The following is a 20,980-nucleotide window of genomic DNA, read 5'->3' as shown; positions in this document are numbered from 1 at the left end:
AAACCTTTGTCCTCTAGCTGTTTCAACTCTCCTCGAAGTGCTCCAGTTGTTGATTTGATGGTTGAGACCATCTGTGAAACTGTGCGCCATGTCAGCTTGCTCTGCTTTTACCTGGGCATGATCCTGGAGGAGTCTGATGATCTTCTCTCCCTTCATATGGCGCAAGCCTTGAAAAGTTGGCGTCTCCAAACATATGGCCTCAATTGCTTGTTTCAGCTCTTTGCAAAGGGTAAAAATTTCTTGGTATTTCTAAGTGCTAAAGGCAACTACACTTGTTTGAAGTTCTTGAAGACATTTCATCTCTCATTCAAGAGGCTTCTTGAATTCTAACTGACTGGTGGGGAGTCCCAGGCATTTAGCCTCTTGTGGGGTCATTAACACTTTTAGAGTTGTGTAGGTCACAATTCCACTATGAGTTGGCCAACCTTCGCCATCTTTCCTCACTTATTAGCTTAGCTGTCGTTCACTCTTGTTGTTCTCTAGTTTATTTCTCTCTGATTGCCAGAGCTCTGTGTCCGAGCAAGGTTAGGTGGACAGTGAATTTTAAACATTATCACATTAAAATAATTTAACTACACTTATATAAGTGTGTAAAACTAGTGAATCAAAACGGGAGCTATCAGGACCTAAATTTGCATATCAGGGTGGAAACGGAAGCCCCCTGTATCGTGTGTGTGTGTGGGTGTGTGTTAGGGTGTGGGTGTGTTTGTGTGTGTTTGTGTCTGCAAGAGTGCAAATGTGAACCTGTCAGTGCATTTGTGCTTGCTTGTGTGACCCCTAGGATTGCCCATTGCTAATAGGTTTGCAGATGGAGGAGCTTTATTATGCTCTTTATGACTTTTTAACTGACTCACTGCTCACTGCTGGTAATGAACGCTGTGTGTGTGTGTGTGTGTGTGTGTGTGTGTGTGTGTGTGTGTGTGTGTGTGTGTGTGTGTGTGTGTGTGTGTGTGTGTGCGCGCGTGTGCATGAGTGCGCGTGTGTGTGAGTGTGTGTGTGTGCGCGTGCGCACGTGTGCGCATGTGTCTGTATTAGTGATGAATGTGAGCGAGGTGGGTGCAGGTTTTGAACAGAAGGTATTCTGTGGGGGTGGTAGTGTACTGAGGAGAGGCCTTGAGGGAAAGTGGGCTGGAGAGATACAGAGAGAAGGTGAGAGAATATTATAGAGGAAAAGTGAGGGTGGGAGAGAGAGAAAGTGTTTGAGGTAGAAAGTGGTGGTTGAGGTAGAGAGAGAGAGTGATGGAGGGAAAATGAGGACAACATTAGTGGTACTAATTCTGCTTTACTTTGTGTGGAGAAGGATTGATGATAAAAAAGAAAAAGCAAATTAGTAAGAAAGAGTTAATAAAAGAGAAAGAAGTAGATAAGGCACACACACTGAGTGCATTATTGATGATGCATTAGTATTGCTATATTGGTAATAGGTCATCTGTTTCGTGATTATTTAGAGCCATCATATCTCTGCTGGCTACCAAGGTCCAGGTGGCTTATTTATAAAGGTAATATACCCTTGAGCCTCTATACTGGCATATGTGTGTGCCCTTATGCACATTCATATTAGTGTTTCTTCTGTTGTATTAGTGCACAGTAAAACCAGTAGGGAAGGTGCTTTTCCTCCAGCTCCAGCGGAGGAGCATATCTGCAGCAGCATCACCAAGTACAGGAAAAGAGGACTGTTTAGCTACTGAACTGCTTGAGTAATGACGAACTCAACCCTTTTTGGAACTTGTCTTAGGGGTAGAGGGCGAGGAGGACAGGAGGGTTGAGCTAAGTTTGGTGGAAAAAAAAAAAAGCTAGGGACGAGGCAACGGAAGAAAGTGGTAGGTTTGAGTGAAGGAAAGAATGGAAAGATTTGGGATAAAAGAATAAGAGCGCCAGTGGACAGCAGGAGAAGAAGGAAAAAAAGTGTTTGTGAAATATGTGGAGCAGGTAGTGGACAAGTCTGTGATGGAAGGATAAAAATGAGAAGGGTAGAGCGGAGGAGGAGAGGGTCTTCTTGAGGGAATTAGAGAAAAGTATGAAGGAGAGCAGTTTGATAGAGGAGAAAGCTGAGGAGGGAGAGAAACAAAGGGGAGGAGCACATAGAAGTTTTGGAGTTATAAATATAGAGAATTGAGAGGAACATAGGATAGCACAGGCTTGAAGAGGACAACAGAAGGAATATAAAAGTCTTACGATGCTGAGGACATGGAGTTTGCAATGCGGAAGGAGAGTGAGAAAGGGAGGATCCTACAAAATCCATTCCTCCCAGAAATATAATATGACATTTATGATGTGTACAAATCTGGAGCCTCTTACCAGCGCTTCAGGCAAAATCCTCCCAAATGTTCTGCATTAATCAGGAGAGTGAGCTTAAAGACTCAAGGTGCCCAAAAAGACTGGTTACTTGCTTGAAAAGTAGATTTAATAGTTCAGTTCCCATACAGTTTGGTATGTTCACACTTTTAGCAAAATGAAAGAGGAAATTTTTTTCATTTTTTTTCATCTTCTTTGCTTCTGCCCACTCTGTATCTTCTCTTTATTTGTTTATTTTTGTCATTTTTCTTCAGTCTCGTTTGTCTTTGAGTTTTTATCTTCCTTTTTGCTTTGCACTGATTGTTAAAGGCAAATAGTGGTGTTTTTTGTATAAGAATGTTGAAGCCCACTTTACTGCCTACTATTTGCCCACTAAAATTTTAGTGAGAGTTTCTGATTTCCACATTTTTCCCCATTGTTTGGAATTATTAAAAACAAACTTGCAAACTTGAAACTAGTATGAGAGAAGTAATCGATCCAGATGTAATGTATATTTACTTTCTTTTAAGCCAGTGAATGCACATTATAGTTGTATGGTAATGCAGTTGGAAGCACAGGTTTGGATTAGTGTGTTCAAGTACTACTATCTATGACATTGATACGTCCTTGTAGTCTGCCCTTTGGGTTTTATTTTCTGAAAATATAACATGAATATAATGCTGTTGAACAGCTGAGCCCTCAGATGTTGGAAATTCCCACTACCACTTAAATGTACCAGCAGAGAACAGCCTTCAAGGTATTAAGGTTTTTAACTGCATTACCATACAATGTGAATGTATCTTTTCCAAACAAAGTAAAGCTGAAAACATGTTTGTTGTGCTAGATTAAATACTAAATGTATACAAGCTGATATTAATAGTGTCCTGGCATAACTAAAAATGGCTGCTTGATGGCTAGAAAAAATGCCTTTCTCTAACAGCAACAACAAAAACTATGCTTTGGAAAATGGTTAGCAATATGTACATGATTTGTTTTAAATGCTATAAAAATGCAAAAGCATCTGATTCTCAAAGCAAATGTCAGCTCATTCTTATTTAAATCTCTGTTTACCTATTTGTGACTCTTTCACTTACACACACAAAGGTATATACAGCATGTTATCAGGGGTATCAAGGCCTTCCAAGCCAGGGCAAGTTTACTTGGATTAAATGTCACACAGGGCGTTATATTGAGCAATGAAGGAGAGAGGTGGAGAGGAAAGGGGCAGAGAGCAGGGATAGTGAGTAGCGTGATGCTTAGGGAAATGGCAGTATGAAGAGAAGGATGTCGAAAACAGGAAGGGTGCGTGGAGATAGGGAGAATTGAGGAGCAAAAAGGCTGGGAGATGGAGATACAGTAAATGAGAAGAAAAAGGAAAATGGGTAGAAAGGGATCAAGGGTCTGGTAAAGGAGTGATGGAGAAGAGGAGAGCAATGAATAGGTGGAACGAAACTATAAAGTAGAACAGCAGAAAAAAAGATAATGGGGTAAGGTGGTTATATTAAAGGAAAGAGGAGAAGAGACAGATGGAGAAAGAAATCAGGGATAAGGGGATAAAAGTGGTGAATTGTAGAATGTGGAAGTAAGGAAATAAGGAAATTGACAAAAACAGGGGGATTAGTTGAACATTTATAGCTGCAAAGCAGGGAGTTATTTATTTTTAATGCAACATGTTGATATAAAGGAGAATATGGAGGAGCAGCAAAATGCAGTCATTGCGCAAAAGCTTTCAAGGGAATACACTGGTACACTTAATATACAACTTGGGTCATTTAGACAGGGCATTGCTATCAGCCTAATAATTACTTACTTGTACCTTGGCTAGGGCTTAGATATACTCTAACGTCTGGCTCTAAGCCACCAGCTGTACTGTTTTAAGATCCTAGGCAAGTCTGACTAGACTGGAGCTGAGTCAGTTGTGGTTTGCAAACAAGCTGGACCTGGCCAGAACTGGCCAAGAGGTGACAAGGAGGAGTTGACATGGAGGGAAACAATGAAAAACATTGTCTGTCTTTTGTCCTCCCTTAACTCTACTGGTTGCATGCCGAGGGACTGGTTCTAAACGTGCCTTAGGTGAATTGGTTCCTACCAAATTTTGTTCAGCTTGCTGGCTATTGAATGGAGACACAAAGCAAATCCTCTACCTACTCAAAGTAGGTTCATTTGTGTGGGAGGAAAGCCCTGGATGTATAAAGTAGGTCTCTCCACAGGAGGGAACAGGCTGAGTTCCATCATGTAAGGCAAGGGGAAAAGGTAAGGAAGGGAGAGAGATATGGCAGAGATAGCAATGGCACAGCTTTGTGTGACAGTGTGACAAAGACTGGAGTGCCGCTGAACTATGACTACAAATTCTCCTGGCTGCTTGCCTCCTTAACAATGGAGCAAATTAATTTACATGCCTATAATGAAAGAAGAGAGGGTGAAAAAAGTAGGAAAATGAGAAAGATTTTTCTTGCACAAATCAGGTTACCTTGGAGATTTCTTCATTAATACACAGGGGGGATTAACTGGAATGTCAGGCATCCCTCTGTCATGCAGCTATTCACACACACACACACACACACACACACACACACACACACACACACACACACACACACACACACACACACACACACACATAGCACATACAGTTTGTTGGTATATTCCACATACACATATAAACATACGTAATCACTTTTGCGATCCTTTCATTTTTCAGCTAGCAACATGATCTCAAAATTTCCATGTATCCAATAATTTGATTTATGACTACAATTCACTATGAAACTATTGATATTCCCATCAACCTCAGCTGTACATTATTTTCAGTGCTAACTAGTAAATGTGGGAATTCTTACACACAAAACCATGATGGTGAACATGATACATATTACACCTTAGCATCAAAATGTTAGCATTATCATTGTAAGCAGGATAGCATGCTGATGTTAGCATTTAGATACTGTACCTAAACACAGCCTCACAGAGCTGCTAGCCTGGCTGTAGACTTAAATTACTCCAGTTAAAGTTGTGTAAATGAGAGTTAAGCTCTGTTCAGACTCTAAGAATGTGCACGGCTCAGTATATCATGGTAAAAATAAAGATGATATGAAAGCCCTTGGAAGACCTGTGTGGCCCCTTATTGATTCATTAGCCCATTATCATCCTTTTATCTTGGATGATTTTTTTCAGTCATGTTTTCCTGTTTTGGAAACTGTTTAATGATGTTTTTGATCCCTTGCATCAAGGTTAAATATCAAAGAGTCTGTGATGGAGATGGTCCTGTTTATTTAGCAAATTTAAAATCACAAGGATAAAGAGTTGAAAATAGTTTATTGTACAATAGATGCAGCTTTTTTCTACATAATTTCTTCATCAGTGCATAAAAGTTTAAAAGTTGTAGGTAATTAATTCATGAGAAATTGCGCTAATTAAAAGCAAATAGTGTAAATAAAATAATAGACAACATGATATTGCAAAGAGTACAATAAACCATTATAGTAGAAAAAAGATTTTTTCAGTTATTTGTGCTCCCTTGTGACAACACATTCCCCTCGTCATTTTCTTTCTATCTCCATCACCCCTCATCAATCCCAAGTGGTTATTTGACAGCAACTAGAGAAAAAAAAGCTATTTATTACCTCTTTATCGAACTAGGAAATGAATACCATACACTTGACCAATGGCAGATATTTGATCAATACCTCTTCACCAAACAATCTAGGGTCTTTAATTTTATATGCTGCATCCATTCAAATTGACCACTGTTGCTGATGCTGCCATTGTCATTGAAGGGAGGGTTTTGAAACAGATTTAATGTTGCTGCCCACATGCTCGACGTTTGTATGTGTTTGTGGGTGTGTACACATTTTTGTTACCTCTTTAGGACCTTTTCCGGTATAAACATCGACCTTGTCTGGGCAAGTAGTCCTGATGGGGACCAGAGCCTGGTCCTAATGAGGCAAAACATCATTTCTGAGGTCCTGGTTAAGCTTAGGGGTAAGGTGTGAATTGAGATTAGTTTAAGGTTAGGGTTAGGCGCAATTTGGTTATGGTTAAGGTTCAGGTTGGGGATTGGGTTAGGCTGTCCACAATGAATGGAAGTCCATGTCCTAACAAGGATAGCTGCGCAAATTATGTTTGTGTGTTTTTTTGATTTTTGTCAGGGTATGTTTGTGCATTTGCCCATATGTGTGCCCGCCCTTGGGGCGTCTGTGTAAAGCAAGATTCAGTGCTTTTATTTCCTGGTTGATTTATGTTGTGACGTTTGCCTTTGTGCTCACCATCACATTACTGGAAAGGTGGCAGAGCCAGGATTGTGTGTGTTGTGTGTTTATGTGCACGTCTGTGTTTGTAAATCAGCATGAAGTGACGTTGTCGATCCAAAATAACAGGCAGGGAACAGCAGACATTTACCCCTTCTCCTTTCTCTTCTCTCTTCTTCAATTTTCTCTCTGACAGACATTCATATATATGGATTTCTTTTCCACAATATGAAAATAACAAAATACATGTTAAGAATATTTGTCCAACATACAATGGCTATATAAGCATTCAAAATTGGTACCCTTTTTAAATGGACTAAAAGGTTCCACAATGTTTCTTAAGTGTTTACGTAACTTTTATATCAATTTTTTTCATACCCCTAGGCATAAAATGAGATTTAATTCACACATAGATGATGATTCAAACAAGTTTAGTAGAAGTGTAGACATTTCTTTCTACCATATTGTCTGTTTAGCTCTCACTCTCACCCACAGGTTTTCATATCTGTGTTTCTGCTGGGTGTGCCTGCTTACTGTTCCTAGATTAAAGAGTGTGGTTTTCAGTCACATACAGGTAGCTGATAAATTACTGCACAGGCTAACAAAGATAGAGAAGAAAGAGTAGGCGGTTAAGAGAGAGAAGGAAAAACAGAATATTACTGAATAATAGTAGTAATACGACAAATATTCCACTTTAATATTCTTTTCTGTCCATTGTGGCCACTAGACCCCCCCAACAAAAATACAGACCTGGTGGGATATTACTAAGAGAGAAACGGATAAAACAACCCACATACAGAGAAGCAAGTGTACAGCACTGGGCAGTTTTTAACATATGTCTGAAAGCATGAGGAAGGTTACTATGGCAACTCCATTTAGGAAGCATGATTAAAGGAGCTATTATATATATATATATATATATATATATATATATATATATAATTTTTTTTTTTTCTGCTACTCTGTTTTTTAATTAATTATTTTCTCCAATTTTGATATATTTTTTTATGCTGTGTATACATTGAAGTGCAAAAAAACACTGATTTTAAGTGCTCTGAAAAACTAGTAAATAAATGTGCCCACCTTTTGGCTGAACCTCCTCTCCAAAGCATTAGTTTAAAGCCAAATATACAATCCCTCTCTCTTCCTCTCCTCTTCTCTTCTCCATGCATTTGTCCTCTAGACATACATAACCTAACATTGTCCTCTTGTGTCACAGAGCTAGTTGAAATGTGTACAAATCCTACCCCGGCGGTGTCATCTTCAAGCTGATTGGAACCCCATTCATAATTTATCTCTAATGGAATAGTTAATGAGTCTTTGTGTTTCATTCATTATCGCTTTGTCTAGGAATGTTTGTCTCACCTCATCTATACTGCATGATTATAAAGCAACCAAGAGTCAATCAATGGAGGCTATTTACAGTTGCCAAATGCTGATGGATTAAATTAATGAAAGATAAATATTTCATGAGGCCTTATGATGAAGAGGCAGTTAGCATACTGTTCCTAACTGCCCTCAAAAAGCAGTTGGTTTTGCATTTGGTTCTTCTGCGTCAGTTAAATTTATTGTTTTATACTGTTAAATTACTTCATAGTAACCTGCACAGGGCATAAGTTACACATTATTATAGCTAATTAAGCAGGAGTGCTTGTTTCTCGGACACATCAGGAATATCCCTGGAATTATAATACTAATCTTGTCATATTAAAGTGATATATACTTTTTTCAAGATGATTTTATCCACACTTTACACTACCAAGGCAGCATATTTTCTCAGTAACTTTGGCCTCTGTGGGATTTCAGACCATAACCTTTGTGGTATTTGCACCAGACTCTGCTCATTGAACTACACGAGACCAATTAAAGCAAAAAATTAAACAGTCTTCTAAATGTGGTACAAAACAGCCCTCAGCCAGTGTAGCCTGCCTGGTTGTTAATGGAATTTGCAACCTGTCTCTCTGTCTCTCTCTCTCTCTCTCTTTCTTTCTCTCTCTCTCTCTCTCTCTCTCTCACACACACACACACTTTATACTATATGAGGCTTATTTTCTGGTCAGTGAAATACATTTAGCAGTGCCTCACTGCACTGGCTTGCACAATTAGTGGTCCAACGGATTCAGGGGATAAACAGGGTTGAAATGAGAGGCTAAAAGGGAAGAAAGAGAGAAAAAGATAAAACATGGTCAATTGAGTGTAACAGACCAAAGGAAAAGCCAAATCTTTACCAGCCAGTCAACGCCCCATGTTGCCTTAGTATGCTGTCACACCAACACTACAAGTTGACATTTGTTTTAGGACTAATTTAGCATTAACTAGTGGGAACTTTATCTTCCACTTCACATACAGGCACTCACCTGTTTCTTTTACCATTTCCCCATGCAGCAACCATTTTGGCTTAGTCAGTGTGCCCTTGGGCAGTGTTTGACCTTAGAGTGAAAACTGATGTCGACCCATTTCTTCCTCACACCCCTTCTTTCTGACCCCTTCTTTTCTTCAATGCAGCTTTCTCTTTCCCAAATTTGGAGAACCCAACGGGTTATCTTTTGCAGCCCTCAGTATCACATAGCTTATTACAAGCCGGCGAGTTGTTTTAAGGAGGTTTCCGGCGGTCGTTAATTACTCCAGACATATCAATTGACCATCTCATATTTTATATTGTTTTCAGGTTGTCATCAGCCACTGGTAAATACTGTATACCCCTTAAACTAGACCAGTGAAAACATTCTCTACAAGATATAGATAATGGAAGCTGGGCATGAACCCTGTTTTTTTATCTTGTCTGAAATATGTTGTTAATTAGATGAATATTAGATAAATGTTGAGTGAATTTTAAATTTTCATATCGTAAACTTTGGTATCATTTATTTATTTTTTTTACACTTTGCTGTCTAGCAACTTCTTGTTGATAAAACTGGAAGTGTTTTACTTTACAATATTTCACAGAACTCTGCAAGCCGTATTTAGATTAGTCTCTACCCTGCTTTCTGTTCAAAAAGTTCTGTTTTACAGAGTAATAGCTTCCTCTTTTCCTTTCTGCTTCCTACCTTTTCAATAGGTGCCATCTTTGATGAGTCAGCACGGAAAGATGACGAGGTGTTTCGCCTTGCCGTGGCAGATCTCAATTTGAACAATGAGATCTTGGAGACAGAGAAAATCACCATTTCTGTGGAATTCGTTGATGGGAACAACCCCTTCCAGGCTGTGCAAGAAGGTGGGGTGATAATAAATATGTTGTCTTTAACATTTGTGCCTGGGAGCAACAGCACCCAGAAGGTGCGCCAGTCTCGAAGTAAGATTTCAAAATTTCTTTTGTGTTGACATAAACGTATTTTAAAAAAGAGGATATTAATTTGTTTCTGGATATGGTTTGACCCATAAAACTGAAATGAAAAGGCCCCTTTCAACATTCATCTTGTCACAATTTCCAAATTTCACTTTGGCTGGAACATGCAACAATTAAGATGTTTTTCTTTTGTTCAGATCTTGTTTTAAGCACAGCTCTGTGCGTTGTCAGATTTTTCAAATGTCCCTGAACAGTTTGTTCACCACGGATACTCCCAGTAGCATTTGGATTCCAACGGTGATATCTCTACTTTTTGTTGATCTCTTCAATAAATTGAGAAACGTGAGGCATGTGAAATTAAATCATGTTAAAGCACAGCATCAAAAAGTTGTCACAAAATTAGTCTCTGTCTTCACTGTTCCGTAGTTTTTCATGCATAGGTTGCATGTCCTCTGACCTGATCTGTATCACAGAGTCAGCTGAAGATGGGGCAGTGTATTATTTATTTTGTCTTTACTTTGTGTTTTGGTGCACATTGTTGTTGACAGTCGGCTTATTTCATGCAAATGGAGTTTGGACAAGAAATTGCCTCTGGAATGTTGATATACAGTATGGTCATCAAATAGTGGATACACTGGTCTACACAGCTCATTTTCATCCATGTGTGCATAAATTTGAATATGCCAAAGCACGGCTGGAAAAGAGTTTATATAATGTTGCCGTCGATTCACAACCAAAACCAACAGGCTTGATTCTAAATTGATCATTTACTGTGAATGAATCCTGTGTAACAAAGCTTTATGAGGTCAAAAACCTTTTAGTAATGCTCTAGTTCAACAAATATTTTTTGATATCATTATCTAACTAATTCAGCAAAAGACCTGCAGCTGTAGAGGAGCAGCATTAGACAGTACACATGAGAAGCAGTTTTGTTACACCTATTTAGTGAATCAGGTCAGCAATGCAATTGGGGACTACAGGAGCCTTTCCTACTTTAGTTAATCTTTTTTCATTCACATTAACAGGAAAGTGGAAACATTTACCAAGTAAATTTATGAAATTTCACCAGATTTATAGTACATACACACTATCTACCTGCATTTATGTCAGCAAATGTAATATATTGTTACATATTACATTTGCTGACATAAACGCAGGTTTTGATGTAAATTGTACTAACCTCTCTAAATACAGTGTCTTTAGAAAGTATTGAGACCCCATCACTTTTTTCACTTTTTCGTGTTGCAGCCTTATGCTGAAATAGATTAAATTAATTTTTCCCCTCATCAATCTGCACTCAATACCCCATAATGACAAAGTGAAAACAGAATTTTAGAATTTTGCACATTTATTAAAAAGATTTATTGGAGTCCATTGGATTGGATTCATATTTACATTCCGCCTAGTGTCAGCCGGTTTCAGCCATTTATCTCTTTGCTTATCTCCTACTCTCTGTGCTCACATTTACAGCCCAATTCCCAATAAATCTGTTCTCATCTGCATGTTTTTCCATTTCTGTTGTCAGACAAAGGAACAGGTATGAAATAAGGAGTTAAACGCGGCCCATTAAGACTGCAGACACTTCCAAGACATTTCGGAGCTGCTGCTCTGTACTGCTAAAATTCAGATTTTATAACTGTGATGTCGTCTGATTTTGGCTATATTAACTTGTAAAATGATCACTTAGAGAGAAAATTAAACACTCATTCACATATAAGCAGCTGCCGTGCGGTCAATTGAATGAGATGCATGGAGAGGTCTGCCTGCGGAGGGAAAGCTAGACCTCGTGTTCGCAGGGCAAAGGTGGCGACTCTCTTCTATGCTAGATTCTTTTGTAAAAAAAAAAGTCATAAATCTAGTGACAAAGACGCTAAATTGGTAACACTGCCTGTAATTGCCTCCTAATGAAGCAATTGAATTTTTTTGTGCCAATTGCTCAGTCAGTCGTTTGCGTTTATAGGGCTGGCCTCGCTGTTGCAGAAAAAAAACGGCCAAAAACCGTCACATTATATGACTGCTTCATAGCATCTCAAAACAAGGAACTATCAACTTTCTGTTTAGGATTTGCAGTCATGAGAGCAGCTTTATTTGTTAGTTTGCTCGCTCTGTACACAATTGTTTAGCTGCTAGCAGCAGTCTTACTTGCTGCAACACATACTGTGTGCAGGTTAAATGTAGCATTACAGGAATAATGATAACATAGGACTGCCATTAAAATAGGCAGAGAGAGAAAGAGAAGATGAGTGTTTGGGTGGCACTGTAGTATTATAGTGATCTGATTTTCAGTGCTTTAGGGCAGGCACAAACACACAGCAACCATAAAATAAAATATAGAAAAGAAACATTTAGTTAAACACAAAATACATGCACATGTAGGCTGGGACCACCAATCGCCCCACTTTTCCGAACTCAACTCCCAATGATTTGTAATTCAAAGAAATAAGAGCTGAAAACAAATGAATTTCTACTTCAAACAAGCTTGTGTACATTTCCCCCATATTCAAACAAAGCAAACACTAAATCCTGAGTACATCTGACAGTGAAGCAACTTTCAATGACACATTAACTTCATCACTGAAACCGTTTTAATCCTGAAATAATCCAAATTACAAAATGCCGCAATAAATAGTAACAGCACTCGTATTGGCATTGCCTGCATTGCTAATGACTTATCTGCCAATACAAAGGATGTGTCACACACATTCTTTTCAGCTACAGTGTGTGAGTGGCTAATTAGTTTGTTTTTCTGGTTTATAGTCATCCAAAAGTGTTTTCTGAACCAGCATATTGTCTTCTTCCTTTTCTTGATGATTTATGAGAAATTCTAATAGTTTTATTCACAAATGTCAGTGTTGACTCATACTTGTATATGTCTTCAGTGTAAAAAGAAATGTTTTCTGTAGAACATAGACATTCACATAAGAAGACAGCTTGAAAGGAACCACCAAATTGATTTATTAATGCAAGAAACAGTATTACAAGCAGGGATGAGCTTACTGGTCCGACAAACAGGCTGCTGCAGAACTGCTACCCATGCGGACCAGTATCCATGATTGGGGAAACATTGAGCATAAGCTTCTGACGGGGCAGCTAAGTATGTTGGCACAAAGTAAAATGGGATGATAAAGTGATCATTGCCCGAATATTCGTGTTTGTTTGAGCTTTTATGACTGGCTGGCTGCCTTTGGGAATTAAATCATTCAGCATAAAAAAGGGAATTAACCAAAATACAGAAGGTATGAGAAGGGGCAAATTAAGTACTCACATATTGGTGTGATACAGCTGCACATTGTTCATTTGCTTTTTGTTTAATTCCCTTCCTCTGATGCTCATGCATACTAAAAAATTATGCCATTTTACCGGGAAACCAGACCAAATTCATCAGTCAGCCTCAAAGGGAAACCTATATTTCTTTCTTTATTTTTTAATGAGTCTATTCTATTCAGTGATTGTGGCATATGGTTGACATCTCAAGCCTTTCCTGTGCACCATCAAACCTTTCTTTTGAACAACAATGATGCATGATATGGCACCAAAATCAATTAGATAATCAATTAGATAAGCAAACTATACGTACACATTTGTAAGTGGCTATTCATTTTAAGGTAACAAAAATTCTACTAAAGCCTATTTCCAAGATACACAAATAGATGATAATTTGCAATTTGATAGCCTGCACTGCAAAGCCACAAAAGAAGATTTACATCATGGCAGGATGAGCAGTCATCCATTCAGTACCAAATATCTCACTAACAATAATCGTTAAAATAAACAGGGAAGAAAATCTGACTAAACCTGCTTTATATTAAAACTTTTTTATTCCATAGTACTTTGCAAGTGTTCTGGTTAAACTTGATAATCGTATACCATTCTCACGTCTTGCCAGAATTCTCTTATTAAGCAAACCAAAACCAGTGGATTTAAAGAGGCATCCTGAAAAATGCCAAAAATATAGTATCTCCTCAGTTATTCAGTGAATTGTGAATAGTCAAATACAAAGGTCCCATTATCATAACATAAAGATACATAAAGCAAACATAAAACATAAAGAAACATTACATTAGAGGGGAAGAGAGAGAGGGGAAAGAAAGAGTAGATAATATATCTATGAGCTTGTTTGCATTTCAGTCAAACAGGCAGCAGCCTGCAAACAATGGTGGCCAAACCCTGAGTGTATTTCTTTTTAAGAGATTAGTTTGGATGATCTTGTGTGGATGTACTGTAGGTGTATGGGTGTATGTGTGTTTGTGCATCTCTAAGAGCCTTGTTAAGGCTGTTGTTTGATATAAGGGCTCTGCAGATTTCTTTAGTAGTCAAGCTGTAATTCTTTGAATCCCAACCTGAGTACTTGTATTATTTGGGCTCTGTGTGCATGCAGGCTCAATGTCTGTCTGTTTGTTCCTTTTTTATTTTGAGGACAGGGAGCAGCCTGCATTTCAAGTGTCTCATTTAGAATATCAGCATTGAGTGAAATAAAGACAATGAGTAAAGAGAGATGTGAGGCAGGAGCCCCCATTTTAAAATTGCTCTTTGGCTGAGCAGACTGAGCCAACAGCATGTTTCTGAGTCCTGTGGTATGTGTCGTTTTCAGTCTCTTTTGTTCCTTACATGTTTAGTGTTTCTTACATTTGCGTGTATTTTGAGCTGCTATTTGTGTCAGATTATTCTGCAACTTCTTGTTTTAACCTTTTTTCAGTTCAAGAAATGCTTTTCTGCTGGTTGTGCACATTATTTTTCACCAATATCATACGTCACATTCATAAATGTAGACACAGTCACAAGTCCTAACTGCCAGACACACCTCTGTCAAGTACTGTTGGCTTCCATAGAAAGTTCATGGGGAGAATTTGAGTTAGTTTCTCAAGAGCATATAGTATCTATTGGCAGTACTGTGTTTATTAAGGGAAGATGAAATACCACTAATTTATTTTTGTTTTGTTTTGTTCTGTTTAGGACTTCAACTGGCTAGTTTTCAAAGTCAAATTGGCTTTGCTTCTCATTTCTGCTTTTTTCATCCCTGACTGATTAAACTCCTGTGGACCTCCAAATCCCTCAGTGTGTTGACTGGCCTGTCCAAATTTGTGGGTGGTACAATGAGTACTTCCCTGTCTTACTGTCTGCCTGGTACTGAACAGACCTCCTAGCTCATTTCCCTGCCAGTCTGCCTGCTGGTCTTTCTGTTTGTCCGTCTGTTCGTGTAGTTAGCTGGCTGATGAATTGATTGCCTGTCTCCCCGTCTGCCTGTCTATCTGTGTATTTGTCTAGCTAACTGGTAACCTGGCTGGGAAATCGGTTGTCTTTGTCTCTGATGTCTCTCATGTATTATTGTGTCAGCTGCTTTGCTTGGTATACTATTAAGCTGTGCATTTTCTATATTAGGCAGAGAATTGAACTCTCTGACCTTACAAGATGACTGACATGTTTTCAAAATTGCCTAAAATTGCTTCCCCTTTGTGCATGTGTTTCTTGAAATTACAGCAACTAGTTATGAATTAAAAAATAATATGTTACATTTCATTAGCCTAGATTCTGCTGACAAGACATGCCATGTACTGCAGTTGGTGTTGAAAGTGTAGGTAGAGAAATCAAATCTGTCCTGGCTCTCAGGGGGTTCTTTAAAGGATTGGCGTAGCTAATCATTTGTAAAAAAGGCAATCTATGTATAATTAGCACCAGATTTACTCAGAGCTCAGTAGGTGTAATTCAGTGGTTGGATTAATCAGAGGTCAACAACCCTAAAAAAAAAGAAAAAGAGAAAGCAAAAATCATAATATAATAATGCTGAATAGAAATACTGACTAATGAAGTAATATGCTTCCAAAAGAAAAAAGTGACCTCTAAAAACAGTACAGTACATAAAACCCTCTCAACTGGTGTGGGTAAGTGTGAAAGGGAGAGAGAGCAGCAGGTCCAGCAGAAGCTCAGAGTGGAGGGTGGAGGGATGATCTCCCAGTAAAATATAGAGGTAAATGCAGCCAAATGTATGATCAAACGCGTGCAACGGCTAGCTTTCAGTGATTTGCGTTTATTGAACATCAAATTCAATGAACTTAATGAACATAAACTTGTTCAAACAAACTCATTCGAGTTTTTGGGAAAAAAAAAGAATTAGAATCAAGGTTAATTCAAATTTTTAAAACACCTGCACTGTTTGCAGGTCTGTTAAATTATTGTCACAGGTGCAGGATGTTCCACACCAAAGTGACGCTCGCAAATACTGTTAACCTCAGTGAATCCAGTGGAATGTACAACCAGTCACACTTTTCATACTCTCAGTATTTGCACGACCCTTGTGCAAAAGCCTTTACTGAATAGGACCTTCCATTTAAATAAATGAATTTTTCGAGTTTCAATTTAGTTTTACTAAATTGTTTTAGGATTAAATTAAATTTAGCACAGTTCACTGTCTGACCCATACCTATATGTAATACACACAGCCATGAGACATGGTGACAAAATAATATCTAAATAAAAATCAGAGGATCGGTACTAGTATGAATTGAGAAGACAAAGAGGGATTCCGTGTTAGTCTCCACATCTATGTCCACCTTGTACCGCTGCAGCACTAAATTAGGACTGCCCTCTGTTCTCTAAAAAAAAGTCCCCTTAACAACGAAGCAATAGAACTATTATACTGAAGCGAGAGCTGTTCAATAAGATTTTAATTTAAAAGAGAATTATCTGTTTAAATGCTTTATCCAGATGATTTACTGTCGTCTCTGCCCTAAGGGTCGTGTGTGTGTGTGTGTGTGTGTGTGTGTGTGTGTGTGTGTGTGTGTGTACAGAATTCTCTCAGGTATGTGACGGGGCTTGGATTAAATCACACGCCCTCTCTCCCTCACTCCCTTTTGTCCTCCTACATGGTACTCAATTCCTGATCTGCTCGTGTCACTTATATTCACATTTTTCACATTTCACTCCCTGCACCCTATCACCCTTTCTACATAGTAAGTGGGCTAGACATTACTTAGAGAACAGGTTGTGTGTGTGTGTTTGTATGCACGTACGTGTGTGCCCGTTAATGTCTCCATCGATTAAAGCAATGAGAGTCACCTAATTGGATAACAGTCTATTTGGGGGGGAGGGGTGGGCAAGAGGAGACCACAGGAGGGAGGGAACTCAATAGTTGTCTCAGCTTATTTTTCATCTCGGCTTAATCTTGACACACAAGAAGCATAGCTGCATTTATGCACACACTGCCCCACACACAGGAAAAAACAGTACAGTGTTCAGTGTAGACAGCTGCAAAATTCAGCTCTAAATGGAGAACAAAGATTGGCAATTTATGGGGAGAAAAATCTTTTCTAATAAATATCAATTAAAAGTATAAATACTAACCTGCCAAGTGGTATGGGAATCGTTAGTTGATTAATAGTTCAGAAAATTAATCTCTACCAATTTTTAACTGGTAGCAATTTAAGTCACTGATTAATCAATAAGGAAAATAGTTGTTCTTTACAGCTCTCCTGCAAAGCCTTTGATCATTTTTTTTACATGTCATTTTTATTATTAGTTTTTTCTTAAAATGTCAGATTTGTGCATCTACTGTAAATGGGTGCTGAGAATATTCAGCACCACGGACAGCACCCAACATCGCACCGAGTCAGACGGGCTCGCCTTGGACATCAGACATTTTGTTGCAAGCCACGACTGGTCAGAGAGAGTATAAAATGGCTTTCTTGAAACTTTCGTTTTTCATTTAACAGACTCCGTACACAGTGAAACACATTAAACCACAAGCGCTGCACTACATGTGTCTGTGTTGATAGTGTAAGTAAATTCCCTCTTTAATCTTACAGTTTGGTCAACTTTCTGAGGATTACAGTGACACTGACAAGGCATTGTACAATATTCATTGCTGTGATACTTTATAGACAGAGTTGAGAGAATGCACATAGGATACCGTGGTGAGGCATGTTTCCTTTTAACTTTTTTCACTTGCAACAAAACAGCAGTAAACCAATACAGCAGTAAACCAATTCAAAAATAAGGGAAACGGTGGCAAAAGACGGGGGATTTAGTTCCAGCTTGTATGGATTCTGCAGTCCTCGTGTTGTTCAACATAGGTATATATGTATAAACTTACCCCTTTTTAAATGACCTTTTTTCCCCTTAAAATATTTGGATGTAATAATGTGATACAAAGGATTGTGGTAAGGAAATGCTTCAGTAGTGGTGAAGATTAATACGGCCTGCTCATGCAAAATGGGATGTGTATAAAGATGATAATAAAACACTCCATCATCTTAAGTTCTTAATTAAAGTTTCAATGGATTAGAGTGACTGAAATTTATATTTAGAATATTTGTCGTCTTTTCAGTTTATCTGTTCTGACACAGTGGAACTCGTTGTGATTCACAGGAACGATGTGGTATAGTGCTAAAGTCAGCATGAAACAAATGCCTTAAGGGTGTGAGAAACACTTGACTGCATGAATGATGAGAATAACTAAATCAGACTGTCATGTTGAGGAGCACACTGTGATAATATCAACAGATTACCAAACACAAAACTCCATACTTAAAGGGCAGCACTTTTTAAATTTTAACTTATCCTCCTTATCCTGAATATTTTTTTTCATCTACCCAAAATGTTTCTCTCTCACTCGCTCTAGCCTCATCTGTTTTTGCAGCCATATTTTCATTCAGAATGCAAAGAAATGAAGGACTTCAGTTTTGCAATCAGGGCATTTTGAATTTTTCTTCAGAATATTACAACGTTAGATGATCGTCCCTGTTCATAAAACATTAATGTGGCATTTAAAAGATTTAGAAGGCCCCCTCCTCTGTTTGAGTCTCAGTTTGTAATCCAAACATAAAGAGGAATGTCAGTACCAGCAGAAAAGTCAAAGCACTAGGTTGGAGGCACACAGTGGCATCAGAAAGCGGGGCTGTTGTGATCCTATTGCAAAATGGTCTCCAGTTACCAGCCACGACACTGGGCCTGGTATTGTTTTCAGCTGTGTAATAAATGCAGTAAAAGTATGATATAGACAGTATGTGAAGATGGTAGTGCAGCGGTGTGTTCACCTGTCCCACAGAGGTGAGGTGTTGTACAGTGAATGGCAGGAATGATTTTCTGCCACGTTCTTTGTGACAGCAGAGCTGAATGAGTGTTAAAAAACGAGCTCCACTGTCTCTGCAGTGTATCGGGGGGGGGGGGCAATGGATTGTCCATGATGGAGAGCAGTTTGGTCAATGACCTCCTGCTCCTCACTTACTCAGACGTCTCCCGGTTCTGACCATTGTTAGTCCCAGCCTTGAGAACGAGTTTATTGATCTTGCTGGCATCTCTGGCACCGATGCTGCTCCCCAAGCAGACCACAGCACATAATATGGCACTCGCTACCACAGAGTAGTAGAAGATCTCCAGCATGCTTCACTTAAATGGAAACTCATTTAAAGCCTTTCTCTGATTATACTAAAGCAAATCCTTATTTCAAAAGTGCAGTATTTTCAACCAGCTCCCCATGTTGAATCTGTGGGCTCTATAGTGAATGTTTCATTAGCATTATTTAATTTATTTTATTTAACACGACAAGATTTCAGTGTCCTGAATCATGACATGACACAGAAGACATGTAAAAGATGTTAACCCTGAAGAAATTAAAATCTTTTACTGATTACTGGTCCTGGTTATGCCTATGAGGGGGGGAATTAGGTCATTAAAGTTGGAATATAAAGTGGCAAAAGAGTCCCCCCTTTTGCAGCACTCCATTTCACTTCTGCAAAGCTTTACTTTACCTTCAATAAATGACTATTTCGCATATAAAATTTTACCATAAATACATTTTGTTGGTTTAATTTGTGGAAACTGTGTCTGTGTTTATCCTACTTATGTGGGAGGCCCTACAAAAAAGACCATCCTTGTATTTTGAAAGCAGTTTGGTTCACTGGAGTGAAAGTCACATGGTAATATGACCAGGTTTGCAAAGCACAGTCTAGCTTCTCAGAAAAGCCAACCCTTTCCTCTAAAAATTATGTTCATATACAGTGAAACTGCAACAGTAAATACATTTTTGTAGGAAACGTAATTGCGAATGGATTATGTTTTCTATTAACACAGTGAGGATATGTTGTTATATTTGGCAAGTCGAAAAAATGTTGATACAGATAATATCAGTAAAATGTTCACAGACGACGTGTTTGCGTTCAGTCAAAATATCCGATGTTGTAGTACAGTATCCACTTGTAGTGGCTACAGCATTATTAACCTTTTTTATGGTTATGTTGAGGCACTCACAGCACGTTTTTTAAGATTAAGGAAAAATTGTGGTCTGGTTTAATACAAAAAAAAGGTCACAGTGACTTCAGACACAACATGTTTATTTACATTTAACCCAAACCACAATTTTTCCCTAACCTTAACAAAAATGATTTTGTTGCCTAAACCTATTGGTTGTGAACCCTGGACTCTGGTGTGACAGTTGTGCACTTTGTACAATCACTGTCCACCCCAACCACCTCGTGGCAACTCCGCAGCTGTTGATAAATGTAACGCTTCCTTCTTTAGAAAAATATAAATAAGTTTCCTACAATACATTTGCTGTTGCAGTTTCATTGTACACTAACATAATTTTTAGGAGAAAGGGTTGCCTCAGACTTCCTTAAGACAATCTGATTGGGCTGTACTGATAGGTCCATTATTCTTTATATTGTGTAGTCCGTGTCCAGTCTGTGTGACTGAAAGTTGGAGTCCCTTGAGTGCAACATGAAGCATTTTACCCAAACTAATTTTTGACAGGTGAATTAAACCTTGATCTATGATAGCAGTTTAAAATTAGGGTACATTTTATCTTCAAACAGCAAATTATCTCTAGTGATGTACAGTAGATCTCACATTACTGTATACCAACTGGTTTATTTTTTTATATATCTGCCTTCATCTGCCAATTAGTATTATGCAGTCACTCACGGCTTCACTTAGCTGTATTTGTGTACTGATTTCATGTATTTATTTGTATTAAAAAAAAAGCAACATAACCATTGTTTAAGTCATTAAGGTCGTCTTCTCGTCTGCATCCTGACCCTCCTCACTTTTTGCTTCCCAACACTATAATTCGACACATACAAAACAGATTTACACTGAAATTAGCTACCATGGAAACTAGGGCCAATATCATTTAGCCTTGCGCCCAAATAGGTCTTTCTCCATTCGTCAATTGTCCATTTAT

General features: G+C 38.4%; 1 long non-coding RNA gene across 1 annotated transcript in view; it reads left to right on the top strand.

Moving 5' to 3' along the window:
- The window catches only part of LOC120804775, a 139,099-nt gene extending 124,073 nt beyond the window's left edge, over positions 1-15,026 (top strand). Inside the window, exons 2-3 of the long non-coding RNA XR_005709483.1 lie at positions 9,580-9,735; positions 14,761-15,026. This is a non-coding gene — a long non-coding RNA (uncharacterized LOC120804775). The remainder of the gene's footprint in view (positions 1-9,579; positions 9,736-14,760) is intronic.
- The last annotated feature ends 5,954 nt before the right edge of the window (positions 15,027-20,980 follow it).

Source organism: Xiphias gladius, chromosome 19 (genome assembly GCF_016859285.1).
Source record: "Xiphias gladius isolate SHS-SW01 ecotype Sanya breed wild chromosome 19, ASM1685928v1, whole genome shotgun sequence".
Classification (NCBI taxonomy): domain Eukaryota; kingdom Metazoa; phylum Chordata; class Actinopteri; order Istiophoriformes; family Xiphiidae; genus Xiphias; species Xiphias gladius.
Note: the sequence above shows the minus strand (reverse complement) of the source record. Positions and strands in the feature narration are given on the sequence as shown.